This window comes from Crinia signifera, chromosome 4, assembly GCF_055691185.1.
Source record: "Crinia signifera chromosome 4, ASM5569118v1, whole genome shotgun sequence".
NCBI lineage: Eukaryota > Metazoa > Chordata > Amphibia > Anura > Myobatrachidae > Crinia > Crinia signifera.
The window spans coordinates 257921222-257936172 of record NC_139220.1 but is presented as its reverse complement, the minus strand read 5'-3'; the positions used below and the strand labels follow the sequence as shown (position 1 = coordinate 257936172).

General features: G+C 42.8%; 1 long non-coding RNA gene across 1 annotated transcript in view; it reads right to left on the bottom strand.

Annotated features, from left to right (window-relative positions):
- The window catches only part of LOC146072571 (uncharacterized), a 100956-nt gene that overhangs the window by 24069 nt on the left and 61936 nt on the right, over positions 1 to 14951 (bottom strand). The window contains exon 2 of the long non-coding RNA XR_014473191.1: positions 1371 to 1439. This is a non-coding gene — a long non-coding RNA (uncharacterized LOC146072571). The remainder of the gene's footprint in view (positions 1 to 1370; positions 1440 to 14951) is intronic.

The following is a 14951-nucleotide window of genomic DNA, read 5'->3' as shown; positions in this document are numbered from 1 at the left end:
TTGCGGTTTTGTTTGCGAGCATGGCATCTCCCACATGACCATGCCTCATAGCTTTGTAGGTGCACCCTATAGTGTGTGTGGGGGGGGGGGGGAGGTGGGGGAGTTACAGGCATACACAGTTGGTATCCTCACAAATGCCAGGCATTGTACTATTGACATTATTAAGGGACAATTCTCAAGTGCTAACTGTCCTGTACATATATCTACTTCCCCACCCAGGAGGCACAGTGACATCAACTACACAGCTTCTCAGGACTATTTCTTGTCTTGGGAAGTATAGACTGTGCACATAATGGTGCAAGCCAGAAATTTATACCATTTACCACTATAACTTTCTGAAGGTGCAGGTGGCCTGTGATGCCAACATACAAATAATGAGTTGTGCCCAGGCTGGTACCAGTTATCCTTAGGTGAAATTTGAGAGCACAGTTGCTGGATGGTGTTTTATATGCATCTCTTGTGCTAGTGGCGATATATCATAACTAAATTTAAGACTAAATTTTTGCGATTTCAAATGATTGTTGATGTGGCTGTCTCTCCTGGCTATACATTGTACATCAATCTTGAATTCAATGACTCGGCACAAATTTAAGAAGCACATAATTCAACTTCAACAGGGGTCCTCTACCTATGGCTCCTAGGCACTCAGTGGAATATGAATCTGTTTTCTATGGCCCACTGACTGGGGCATCCATGGATCTGTTCTCCATGGTCCACCGACTGAGGAACAGGGGAGAGGTGGAGGCTGGTGCTGAAAGGGTTGGGGGGGGGGGGGGAGAGATTCATGGTTGGCATGCTGGTACTGAAGGGGTTGGACGAAGGGAATCTTGGAGCTGCCAGGAAGGAGGTTGTGGAAGGAGGCATCAAGAGGATCTTAGTGTTCCAGCTAAGCTTCTATTGCAGGGCACCGTGTCCTGCCCGGTTTATAACATCTGGAATGCACCCTGCTGCCCCTGTTGATTTCACAGTAAATAAATGTGCTGCTACTTTGAAGCTGTGGTGTCACAAGATGGTTTATATAGCATAAATGTCTAAACAGCATCAAATATAAATGTTTTAATGGGGTCCACACTGTCTTGAAGGTTAAAAACCCCTGAACCATGAACTTTTAGACTGTGGAAGACCAGGCTTAGAGCTCTTTCTAAGTCCCGTGGTGTCTTCTTTATGCCTCTAGATAGGGGGTATATCAAGCTGTTTCTGGACATTCTTGCCTTATAACAAATTATACCTCTGACTGTCCCAACAGCGAGGACCTCAGACCATTATCTGTTGTAGATAATCCAGAGGAGGAGGGGGAGAGGGCAGTCAGACAGCGTTTGCAGGTGGGATGAATGGGCCTGATGGGCCTGATTCTGAGTTGTCCACATTACCTGATTACGAGCGGACTGCGATCCATTCTAAACTGGAAACACTTTGTGCGCATGCCGATCTTGATGCATCTGAAATAACAAGAAAGTGCGCCGGTGTGAATGGAGATAAATGGGAGTTTCAGGGTTCCAACCGGCCAGACAATATTAAGATGCATGGAATGACTGCTTTGTTGGGAGTGTAATGGGAATATCGCAGGTGTGTAGTCGGACTTCTGTGCTTGTTTTAGTTGTTCCAATGCAGTTGCAACATTTGTTTCAGATGGATCTCTTGCATCCAATATCAGGCTGGTACAAGCCCTGATACAGATAACGACATACATGGACAAACAACTTAATTATATAACTACAGATGTACTGTAGCCACCTTCAATGCACCTGTGGCAGGCACACTTGGTGTGCCAATGTGATCACCTACACAGGGATTCAAATGAAGTCTTTGATCTTTATTTTGAACAGCAGGTCACAGTATACCAGATAAATTCCACAGGCAAGTGAGTTACAGGCAGCAGCATACAGGTAATCACAGCATAGAACCAACTCTTGCAAATTCTCCAGTGGTCCATACAATAGCCCACACCCCAGCCTATCACTTGGGCAGCTAATCCACCATCAAGAGCATTTACCCTTTGCCCAGGAAACACTTATATCAGGAGATCACAGGTGCTGCTTATTACCCAACCTTGCTTCTGCTACAGCTCCCAAAACCTGGCCTGGATCCTCCACATTTTCTGCCACACTCCTCCCCCCTTACCTTCAACCACCCTGGTGAAGCTACTGCATTTTCAGGCGAGCTCTCTGTCTCATCCACCTCTACGTATTTCATTCACCCGGGTACACAGCCCTCCACCACTATCCAGAGGTCGCCCTACCTCACCTTCTTCCTCCTCCCCTAGCTTTACTATAGGGTTGCTTGGAGGATCCGACCTATAAAACTCCGGGAAAGGGCATTGGCATTGAGATGCTGCTTCCCCATACAATGCTGCACCTAAAATTTAAATGGCTGGTAGGCCGAAAACCAACGGGTCACACGAGCATTCACGAGCAAGAATGGAGCTGAACAGTGCATCTCGCTGTAGTAGCAGATGCTGATATCTTAGAACCTAGGATCGCAATATCTCGAGAGGCCTCTCCCAGATGCCCATTTATCTATTGCCTTGTTGACCTATGAGCCAACCAGGGCATGTTGTAGGAGCACTCATGCAGTCAAATAGACTTAAAAGTAGTCTCCAGTCTGTGGGTACTTTTCTAAAGCTGGTCATACATCTACAGATTTATTGTACGATCTGGCTGGTTGGAACAAAAACCTGGTAATGGATAAGAGCAAATGACAGTTGACCATTTGCTTTGAAATGCTGGAAAACGGCTAAAACCTGTCATTCAGATAGTATCAGGTGTTTGTTCCAACCAGCCAGATCTGACAATCAATCTGTAGATGTATGGCCAGCTTAAGACTGAGGTCTAGGAGGGAGTGGGTGGAGCCTGCCACACTGTAAGAATATGAAATTGCCGGCTACTTCTATCACCACTCCCCCCCCCCCCCCACCCAACATATAAAGACTGCAGTGTCCCCTAGTGGATGATGGAGAAAATTGCTTCAAAGAAAGGGTAGTGGACAAGTGGAATAGCTTCCCAGACTTTCAGACATAAGGGAACATCCCAGGATTTTGCACATGAATGCGCATCAACCTGTGACTAATGTATATCTGAAAGGGTCTTCCCAGGATTTCACTCCCGTATCCTGAGCCCCTGCAATCGACCTTAGTTTTTTCCTGGGATTTGATTCCTGGGGAGAAGTCCCAGGTTATGTTTGAGTTTTCTCACTCTTAAGCCTGTGTTTGTTTGTTTTTTGGCAGCTGAGGCCGCTTCTGATGAGATCATCAAAAGTACAGCAATCCACAAGAGCATACAAAAGCCCTTATTCTGGTTCACTCACAAAGGCAAATTCCTTCTCAAATGGACAAAACCATGTGCACTGCAGGGGGGGGGGGCAGATGTAACTTGTGCAGAGAGACTTAGGTTTGGGTGAGTTATTTTGTTTCTGTGCAGGGAAAATACTGACTGCTTTATTTCTACACTGTAATATAGATCTCACTTTGTAGTAAAACCCCACCCAGTAAAACCAGAATAAGGGCCAACTCTCCAGGCTCCACATGTCCTTAACAGCCATAATAGCAATGCAGTGCCTTCCAGAGTGTCATTTGAACACCCCTAATGTGCACACTACAGCTGTTATAGCCCCCTAACCCTCTTTGTGATGCTCTGGGTGTCAGGAGCCAGGTTTTATGGTTCAATCTGTTTTGTTTCTGTTTGGCTTTTTGACTCACTGGTGGCCTCCAGTGGTAGGTCTGTTGCCATTACAGCCCTGTGTTCTTTGAGCTATTATTCACAGGCTGTGAGGTATTAGCTCGTTAATCAGCAGCAGCCTGGAGATCCACCAGCTGTTTCAATCACCTGAGGCCTTTATAAGCCATGCTATCCTGGGGATCTGTGCCAGTGATAGCTTTCTGTTTAAGTTCCTGCTGCATGTGCAGGGAACTTCTGTTTGCTCCTAGCCACGCTTCCTGGTCCCTTGTTCCAGTCTCCTGTTTGGATCCCAGGATATATCCTCTGCATCTCAGCTCCTTGCTAGTAATAGCATAAGCCTGATTACCCGGTCCCTGGAGCATTGTTGCTCCAGTCTTTGAAGTGTCCTGGTGTATCCTCCTGCTCTCTTGTCTCCCAGCCTGCTTGGATCATCATCCTGTTCTGGGCCAGAGCCTGCACCTGTCCACGTTACCTCTCTGCCTGTGGGTCACGTAAGTGCTCCGTTGGAGCCTGCTGGTTATTCCTTATACCATCTTTGGCCCGCCGTGGCTGTACCCCTCCGTGGGTCCGCTGTTACTTTGCGGTATCATTTCTGTTGTCCTTCCTCTTTGGTTATTGTCTGTCACCTTAGCGTTGGGTAGGCAGGGGTATTTCCCTTCTAGCTACTCCTTGTTTTGGGGAATCGCAGTCTCGGGGTGTCCCTGTTCCGAGATTCCCTATTTCCTTGTTTGTGTCTGCGACTGGGTCGCCGTTCCCCGTTCTTGGCCAGGTGCCGGTAGTTAGGGGTCTCTTCCCAGCTAGGCCCTGTAGTTAGACGGTCCTTTTGAGATACCCCCTGGCGATCGCTCACCCCTTGTCTTTACCTAACACCTGGCTGCATCGGGGTCAGCCGGCCTAACTGGCTCTGTCGAACGCGGCGGCTACAGGCGAAGCCTAGCACTTGCAGGGGTATTCCATCTGCCCGGGGGACTCAACAGAGTCAGTGTAGGTTTCGCTGTGGCCCTTCTAAACAGCGGTCCCAGCTGCGGGCTCACGCCTGACCTTTTTCCTCCTGCCAGCTGTCGTATCACCCAGAGCCCAGGCGAAAACCATAACACTGGGCATTATTGTAATTCTGGTGGCCCCACCCCCTCTGCATGATGACATATGCCAGTGTAAGGCTTCTCAGCACCCTAACCAAAACTTTCATCTACTGCCCCTCAACCCAATTCTATTGCAATTTATCACAAATAGTTTTACTAATCTAGCACAGAAATGGGGTGAATATGAGTTAAACAATGTGGCGCTATTCACACAGCTCAAGTTTTACGCTAAAGCCACCGTGTTGGCACTTGCATATGTGCATATGATGCTATTTTGCTTCCACACTGATTTATAATTGGAGAATATCAAGCGATTATCAAACGACTGTGCATGCGTGCCATTCAAATGCCACTTGCGCTAGGGGAATTAACAACAGAAAATGCATATGGATCATAATCGCAGCTTGATTGAATCACCCCCACATTTGGGGGTGATAACCTGCCATTTTCTGTGGTGTCTGAAAAAACACAGTCATGTTCATGAGTTTTTGAGTAGGCTCTGTGACATCATTGATGACCACTTCCACCCTGTCGCAGTTGCCGATTAGTAGAAGCCTCAGACTCACATTTGTACTACAGACATTAAAATCCTTTTGATAGTCCAAAGTCTAAAGGCCATTACTCACTACTTTTTCTTCTAGATCTTTCTGCTGTGTTTGACAGTGTGGATCACACTCTTTTCTTACAAACACTACACTCCCTAGGTCTTAATGATACAGCCCTTTCCTGGTTCACATCTTACCTATCTGATCGCTCTTTCAGTGTTCGCTTCTCTGACTCTATTTCCTCTTCACTACCTCTGTCAGTCGGAGGTGCGCAGGGCTCAGTCTTAGGTCCTCTGCTTTTCTCAATCTATACTTCCTCTCTTGGCAAACTAATCAGCTCTTTTGGATTTCAGTATCACTTATATGCGGATTATACTCAAATCTATCTATCAACCTCAGAGTTGTCACCAGTGGTTTTGGGCCGCGTCTCTGAATGTCTCTCTGCCATCTCATCTTGGATGTCTTCTCGCCAACTCAAACGCAATATTTCCAAACGGAATTACTTATATTCCCGCCAACTAAGAACAGTTACCATCCTGACATCTCCATCGCTGTTGACAACTCAACAATCTACCCTACCCCACAAGCTCGTTGCTTAGGGATCATCCTCGACTCTGAACTGTCCTTTCTTCCCCACATTCAATCTGTCTCCAAATCATGTTACATTCATCTAAAAAAACGTATCCAAAATACGACCCTATCTCACACTACCAATTCTCTTATCCATGCACTCATTATATCCCGCATTGATTATTGCAATAGTCTCCTAACTGGTCTTCCCAAGAACAGACTCTCACCACTGCAATCCATTTTAAATGCTGCTGCTAGGCTGATCTTCCTTGCAAGACGCTCATCGTCTGCTGATCCGCTCTGCCAGTCCCTCCATTGGTTGCCTGTATCTTACCGTATTCAGTATAAAACACTTCTACTCGCATATAAAGCTATTAACTGCACCAGCTTATATCTCTTTACTTATTACAAAATATCTCCCATCTCGACCACTCCGCTCTGCACAAGATCTGCGTCTCTCTTCTGCACGGATCACTAGCTCTCATTCACTATTACATGACTTTCATCGGGCTGCTCCCATCCTATGGAATGCCCTTTCATGCACAATAAGACTCTCCGCTAGCCTCCAAACTTTCAAGTGTTTTCACCCTGAAAACTCACCTCTTCAGGCAAGCCTATCATATATAAGTTCTACACGCATAACCCTCTGAGGCACTTATGTATTATATAGCTTCCCTTCTGGACTTGTAACTTGGTGGGACTGCTATGCTATTACTGATGCCTGTCCTTGCGTTTCCCTCCTATATCCCTATAGAAGCTTGCAGCAGGGCCCTCCTACCTCCAAGTCTGTCTGTTGTTACCCAGTTTGTTTTATCACTGTCTACTATTGTAAAGCGCAATGGAAGCTGCTGCGCTATATAAGAAACTGTAAATAAATAAATAAATAATTAGTCCATGACCTGCGTATGGATTTGCGAGTGGTTACCAGCCAGTGATCCATTTGCAATTATATTGCAATTTTGCAATGGGCAGTTTCTTTTACTGTCTGGGTGGCGGCGTACTCCTTGCAGTCCACTGTGAATTCTCACATTAGCAGGCAGATCTGTATCAGGACCCTAATTTGCTTCATTGCACAGTTTGTCTGAGATTCTGTAAACTAGCTGCCCTGCATGTGTCACTGTATAAACTTTTGCTGATGAGAGAAAGCAGTAGTTGCACAAACTAGTAACTCCTGCCCTTTTAAAATGACAAAATCTATCCTGTCTGTGACAATCTGTGACTAGATCTCTAATTAGATGAACTTCTGCAAGTTATTTTTAAATGTATAACTCACTTTAAATCAATTATAATAGTTAAAAAGTGTTTCATTTTACATTATGCTCTTGAAAAATAACATTGACAGACCCTCAAATGACATTATCGCTCTCTGAATCCAACTAAACAATGTCCAGCATATTGCAATAATAATGAAATTGTTCTATTCAGTGGCGTAATTATAAAATGTGCGCCCCCCCCCCCCCCCGCCGGTAAAATAAAGCCTGCCCCTGGTAAAATAAGCCTGCCACCCCCCAACCCTGCCTTTCCCCGGTGCTACTCCTAGCTGGCTCCTGCTAATGAAAATGACCCTCACAAAAATGGCTGCCTCTAACAGCAGACCAGGGGGGGAAGGGGGTGTAGGGGTGGTGGTGGTGGGGGGTGGGTAGGAGGAGCTAACAGCAAACCGGGGGGGGATTGTGGAGAGGGACTGTGGAGTGGAGACTCCAGTCCCGGGTCCAGACAGAAAGGGTGCCCTGCCTACTGTATTTTGTCAGTCCTGGGGACCACAATTCTTGATGGCAGCCTTGACCCTATACTTATCTTTAGGTGAAAATTACGAAAAGCAAGAAATGTGTCTTTCTAACAAAATTGAATTCAGCCCAGGTTATTGCAGTTGGAAGAAGAATGTACCTGTTGACATTGTTCCCACTACAAGGTGTGTCAGCTTGATTTAATTACTTTACACATATTGACAATTTTAATTGGCATTTTCCTAGGTAAAACAAACATGGCAGTACTGTGCACATGTATATATGTGTGTTTTGTATTGTATGCATTCTGCCATACATTGATGCATGAGGGATCTGTGCAAACATGCATTAGATTATTCCCATCAGTTCAGCCTATGAACCTTCTGATGTATGGCAGGCCTGGGCCCTGCTTTGGGGCAGATAGCATATTGTAATGTGCTTAATAGTTTTTCACATTATAATCAGCAGCAAGCCCCAAATTAAGAGACATACTGATAACATTTAACTCATGCAGCATAAGAGACCTATATGAAAGCTTAGCTTCTCTTAGAACATGTTGGTGACCAGCTATCTGAACCACAAATCCATGAAGCAAGGAATAATGATGCTGCAGGGAGAACGATATTGGCCTAAGTAGGTGTATACTATCCATTAATATATATATATATCAGTGCATATTATGCTATTTATTATATCTCAAGTAACTGATGATGTATTTATAAAGAACTACATGTGTCCACAAAACTCTTCCAAGACTCAGCAGGTTACAGTGCTGCATGTGAAAATGCTGTTATCCAAGGGCGTAACTACAATAGGTGCAGGGGGTGCAGTTGCTATGGGGCCCAGAGCTGAGAGGGGCCCACTTAGTCTGTCAAAGTATCATGTGCTGTATACATTTTCAGCATTAGGTGATAAATAGGGGCCCTTAATATCTTTTGCTATGGGGCCCACAAGTATCTAGTTACGCCACTGCTGTTATCTTATGTGTTATCTGTACATGTGGGATGTCATAGCACAGTAACCTCTAGGACGGAATAGGTATCTCATCTTAGCAGTAGAATGTCAAGAGTAGTGTGAACAGGTTTCCAATTAGATAAGGGAAGACATAGAGCTAAGATAATGGAAAACATAGAGCTAACATAAGGGAAGACATAGCATTGGAGAGAGGAGTGAAGACAGCTGAGATAACGTAATACATAGAGCTGGAGAAAGGAGAGAACACATGGAGCTGTACTAAGGGAAGACATAGAGCTAAGATAAGGGAAGACATAGAGCTGGAGAGAGGAGGCAAGAGAGCTGAGGTTTGGGAAAACAGAGCTGGACAGAGAAGGGAAGACATAGAGCTAAGATAAGGGAAGACATAGAGCTAAGATAAGGGAAGACATAGAGCTGGAGAGAGGAGGGAAGAGAGCTGAGGTTTGGGAAAACAGAGCTGGAGAGAGGAGGGAAGACAGAGTTGAGATAAAGGAAGACATAGAGCTAAGATAAGGGAGGACATAGCACTGGAGAGCTGGAAAGAGGGAAGAGGAAAGAAATAAAGGTGAGATAAGGGAAGATACAGAGCTGGAGTCAGCAGGGAAGACATAGAGCTGAGATAAGTGAGACATAGAGCTGAAATAAGGGAAGACATAGAGCTGAGATAAGGGAATACATAGACCTGAAAAAAGGGAAGACATAGAGCTGTGATAAGGTAAAAAAATATAGCTGGAGAGAGGAGGAAAGACATAGAGCTGAGATAAGGGAAGACAGAACTGAGATAAGGGAAGATACAGAGCTGAGATAATTGAAGACATAGAGAAGGAGAGAGGAGGAAAGACATAGAGCTGAGATAAGGGAAGACAGAGCTGAGATAAGGGAAGGTATAGAGCTGAGATAAGGGAAAACAGAGCTGGAGAGAGGATACAAAAATATGTTGTTGGTAGTGGGAAATAGAGATGAGATTTTTTTTTTGGTATAGCAGGTCGACAATGTCTACAACAAAAGGTCCACATTCATAAGGTCAACATTGGGAAAAGGTCATCACACAGAAAAAGGTAAACACAAGAGTTTTTCAATGCCAACACCTGAGCACGTGGCCTCTCAATTTCTGTATACCATCCGCTCACCATGCTTTGAGTCAGGTGCCTCATTGCACTCTGCCCACTTTACAGTTCTCAATCGAAGTCCATGCGGATGGTGAAGTATGAAAAAGTCCAAAAAAAATGAGAACACTAAATCATGAACAACTCATGTCCACCTTTTTATGTGCCAACCGCTTGTTGACCTATTACTTGCATTGACATTTGACCAGATCAACCATATTTATATCTGCCATATGTTGTTGGCCTAGTCATTGTCTGTCAGCCATCCCTTATTGCACATGGGAGATGGTGACATATCAGACCATTAGTGGAATCACTTGGAAGTGTTTTAATTGTTCCTATTTTAGTCAACTTTATAAAGTTGTCTTTAACTTTGCTGATATAATGAAATGAACAATCTTCTATGTTCAGTCACACACAAGTCCTGTAGAAGACGGAGGCTGTGGTATTAGCTCTCACTCTGCATTTGTCTTTGTGTTAGAGAAAATGCACTCAAGGGGGTTAGGCACCTAGCCAGCTAATTTGTTGTGAAGGTTTCGTACAAAAATAGGTTCTTAACCGGAGGCCAAAAGAGGAGTACAAGCTTGGGAAGCTGACATTGTTCACACTTATCCAAATAGTATTAATGTCAGTATGTATTAAATCAAGCTCTGTCTTTTTATGGTTCATATAAGCTGAAAGATACTTGTTTTTATTTTCTTGAGGTGACATCTACAACTAGAAGATATCTGATAAAAGGTAATATCAATCTTTAGTATAATGTCCAATGCACAACTCAATGTGATAACCTTTTAGAACCTTGGAGAACAACTTAAATAGCTACTGTATATATCTTTGGATAGTATATAGGAAACCCTAGAATTAAGAACTATCCCTGATAGAGGTGAAAATATTGGCTAATATAATGAAATAAAGATGACTGGGGTAAATTTACTAAAACTTCTGAAAAGTAAAAAAGGTGCTGTTGCAACAATCAGATTCTGATCCTGGATTGCAGGGGTGGCCATCCTGTGGCTCTTGAGCCACTTTTGGCCCTTTTCCTAATGGCTCCCGCACTAGTGCACTGCTGCATGCCTCCTCCTACTGTGCACTACTTTGCTGTGTCCTCAACGTGATGTTATGACATCACATTGCGGGAGGAGCATACTGTGCCCAGCATTAGGGAGCTGGAACAGAGACTGTGGAGGTTGAGAAGCTGGGTGTGGAAGCTGGACAGCAAAGCGGGCACGGCTGCCGGATGTTAGAGCAGGTCTGCTGTTGCCTAGCAGGGTGTGTATGGAGGCTGTCTACTTCCTTTTGAGTCTTTTTTTTAGCACCAAAACAAGTGAAATCAAAAAATCGATCTGTTCTTACAGACACATGTGAGAGAATTACTGCGAGTAGCTTCAACCGTAGATAAGCCAGAATTAAAAAAATATATATTGAAAACTAGGATTGTCAAAATTCCCACTAATAAAAAATTATAAGGATATAAAGTTTTTTTGTATTGGGAACATTATGTCAATTGTGTATTTTCAATGTGCTTGTCTCATGCCCAGCCTAACAAAATACTGAGGTTCGACATACAGTAAGATCATGCTTCTACAAATGTCATTCCCAAGATGCAAAAATAAAGCATGGCCTTGAGTCAGTTAGCCCACAGCTCATTTAAAAATGGGGAGTGGCCTTGTGGGAGCTAGGCCACGCCCATTTCTGCATGGTATTGGCACTTTGTCTTACCATAACATATTTTTTTGCTCATTACCTCTGATTGGTGGGTGGCCAACCAATCAGAGGTAATGAGCAAAAAAATGTTTTTGCTTTATTGCATCCTACTCTCTTAATTTTAGAGGCTTTTTACTCTTTAGTGTAGTAGTCCATACAATACTATTTTTTAAAGATTGTAAGCATGGTTAGCTTGGATGTTTGCATCCTTAAAATAAAAAAATAAAAAAACATTTTCAGCTACAGTACAGCTCCATTTATAGCGATACCAAATATGCGCTCTTTGCATAAAGTTTGGTACAGGTAATAAAGAAATCTTACCTTCATTTTTCCCTTAGGGTAGTACATTTCAACTAAATGCACAAGCCCTCAGGCTGTGGTCTCATAGGTATTTTAGCAGTCTATGTTTCCAGAGAACCGCACTACCCTGAAGTTCCCATCTCCACAGTACATATTCTAAGACTGAACTGACCCCACAGTAGCGCTGCCTGCTATATCTATCTATCTATCTATCTATCTATCTATCTATATATATATATATATATATATATATATATATATATATATCTATATATAGGTAGCGTGGATACCGGCACTCTCCAATATATGAAATACTGCTCCCGTTGCCGTCCGTCAGATTAGAGGTAAGGAAACCTCAATGCAGTTTGCCAGGGACGGTGGCACTCGGGATAAATAAACACACGAAGACCAGTCTGGGGTAGTCAACGTTTCAATGGGAAGCACCTGATGAAAATGGGTACATCCCATTGAAATGTTGACTACACCAGACTGGTCTTCGTGTGTTTATTTATCCCGAGTGCCACCGTCCCTGGCAAGCTATATATATATATATATATATATATATATATATATATATATAGATATATCTATATATATAGATATATCTATATATATAGATATATATCTATATATATATATATATATATATATATATATATATATATATATATATATATATATATATATATATATATATATATATATATATATATATATATATATATATATATATAGCCTTTTTGTCTTTGTGTTGCCACAAAAGGCTTCTTCTCCAAAGTTTCCAGCGGTTGGTGGAAATATTTATTTTGCCAACATTCTGGTTATATTGTATCATTCAGTTGTCATTGGCATACTTTAGATATTTGTGTTTGATGATGTAAATGTCAAATTGACTTTCAAGTTCTGTCGTAGAAATATCACACAAAGGAATAATTGTATTTTGACTGACTATAACCATATTTTATTCCTTTATGACATTGCTCCATCAGTGAGAACATACTGAGATCATTCCATGCAATACAGCGGTGAAGGGTCACCTCTCACTCCCTCTTTCCCTACAGGCACTTTTGTCAGAAATAATTGTGCAATAGTTATGTGATCACAGACATATGATACGTTAGTTACAAGCTTCATATTATTAAAAGCGAGATAGTATTATAACAAAAATGAAGCATTATTTGAAAACAGCTAACAAACAATAATAGCTTCTGTCTATTATCATGTCTGTCCTTTTCCATCCCTGTCATACTACAAAATTCCAGCTAAATCAGGTCAAATGAAGCCATATAATGTGGATTATTCCGTTTCCCTATTCTGCACACAAACAGAAACAACATTCATTATCTGCTATATGTCAAAATCCATTTCTTCCCATTCTATTTGTAGGGCACCATAAATCTGTCATTTTAGCTTGTTCTATTTCCATCAACGTTGTGCCGTTGTTTACATATGTTAGCAATACAGGGTTCAGGGAATGTAACAAGCTAATAAGGCATTCAGCAGAATGTATTATTATATTATATTATCTGTGCAATTCTGCCTCGCAGGACTCCAAACAAGGACAATAATCCCCATTTACCAGAATCTGCACATTAAACTTTCTTACATTCTTCCTCAGTTTTTTTTTATTATCTTGAGTTCTCTGGTATAAAAGCATGGCACTCTTATCTAAATTGCTCACATGTACCTTATTTCTTCACTGCTTGACTGGACAAAGGCCCATTCCATTGTGTAGCACAACAAGTTGAGTGACTCCAACCTCTTTACTATTGCTTCAGTGATTTAATTTGATATTGTGCCTGAAAACCTTCACATACTGTACTGTACCCATTCTACTTGGACTATGGAAAGGTTATTGAAGAGGGATGAACTCAGGTCTTCTTTCCTGCTTCCAAGAAGCAACAGAGTTAAAGCAATTTGCTGAGTAAACTTTAAGGGTGTGTGAGTGTGTGTGTGTGTGTGTGTGGGGGGGGGGGGGGGGCACTTCAGGTGCCATGACTTCAAGGAACACCTCTAGACATTAGGGGGCCCGTGTGCCATCTTGTGTAATAAAAAACAGTTTTTCTTAAAATGTCTTTGCATACTCTGCCACATGAACCTCTCGATGGCCTCCATTCTGGTTGACTCGCAGGTGGGGTAGATGTAACATGTGCAGAGAGAGAAATTTGAGTGAGGTGTGTGCAACCTGAAATCTAAATTGCAGTGTAAGAATAAAGCAGTCAGTATTTACTCTGCACAGAAACAAAATACAGTAACTCACCTAAGTCTAACGCTCTCTGCACATGTTACATCTGCCACACCTGCAGTGCAACATGGTTTTGTCCATTTGTGAAAGATTTTGCATTTGCGATCAGCTTTGTATCAGGCCCTATATCGTTAATGATGCGCACTCCTGTGGGTCATCAGGGATGTCTTCTGTCATCTGTACATGTAGAACGATGGAGGATATTGCTAGCGTGAGCCATGCAGTGCAATGCTACATTGCTCGTCATGGCTGGTATCGACAAGTGTGTATGCACATGGCTATATGGCATCTTGCCGGGTCCCAAATGCATGATTTTTAGAGGGAGGTTTCTGAATGTAATCCAAAATCCACTCTGCAGCACATTGGAGTAAGTATGGGAGTCTGGGGGAGCGGTAACAGCCCTGAAAATTGGGCTTTTTATACACTGGATACTGTATGGAATACAGTAATAATATTTAAAAGTACGGATGGTCTATAGTTTAGGCTGTTTCAAGCATTTAAAGTGGTCAGGTTATGTTTAAACATGTAATTAATAAATACACTAACATAATAGAACCAGTACTGCACTTTCTAAGCTCACAATCTTCCGCTTCATGGTAAGGCTCCTGTCTCTTCCTCCTTGCAGATACTCTCTGGTCCATTGTGATGTTTGAGGGCTCAGATCCACACATACAGTATATGTGGTAGGAGAAGCTGGTACACTGGGCATGTGCAGCAGCTGTTCTCTGTCCCTTACACTGCATGGTGGCAGCTCTATTAATCATATTATATACCAGTGCTATTGTTGTCAGAATTTAAGGCACTTGCCAAGAGGAGAGGGGTTCCCAGGCAACCAGAACCCCCCCCCCCCCCCCCCGCGTTTGCCTATGCTGATGGTAAGGATATTGCTGGGTACTCCTATAAGCTCATGTGTACCCAGCTTTAATAACATTTAGTCCAGCAGTCTAGTGAAGCTTTTAGGAAGTTTAGTGAAAAAATGCGAGGGTGGAAACAAATGCACAAAAAACATAGCAATTAAATGTG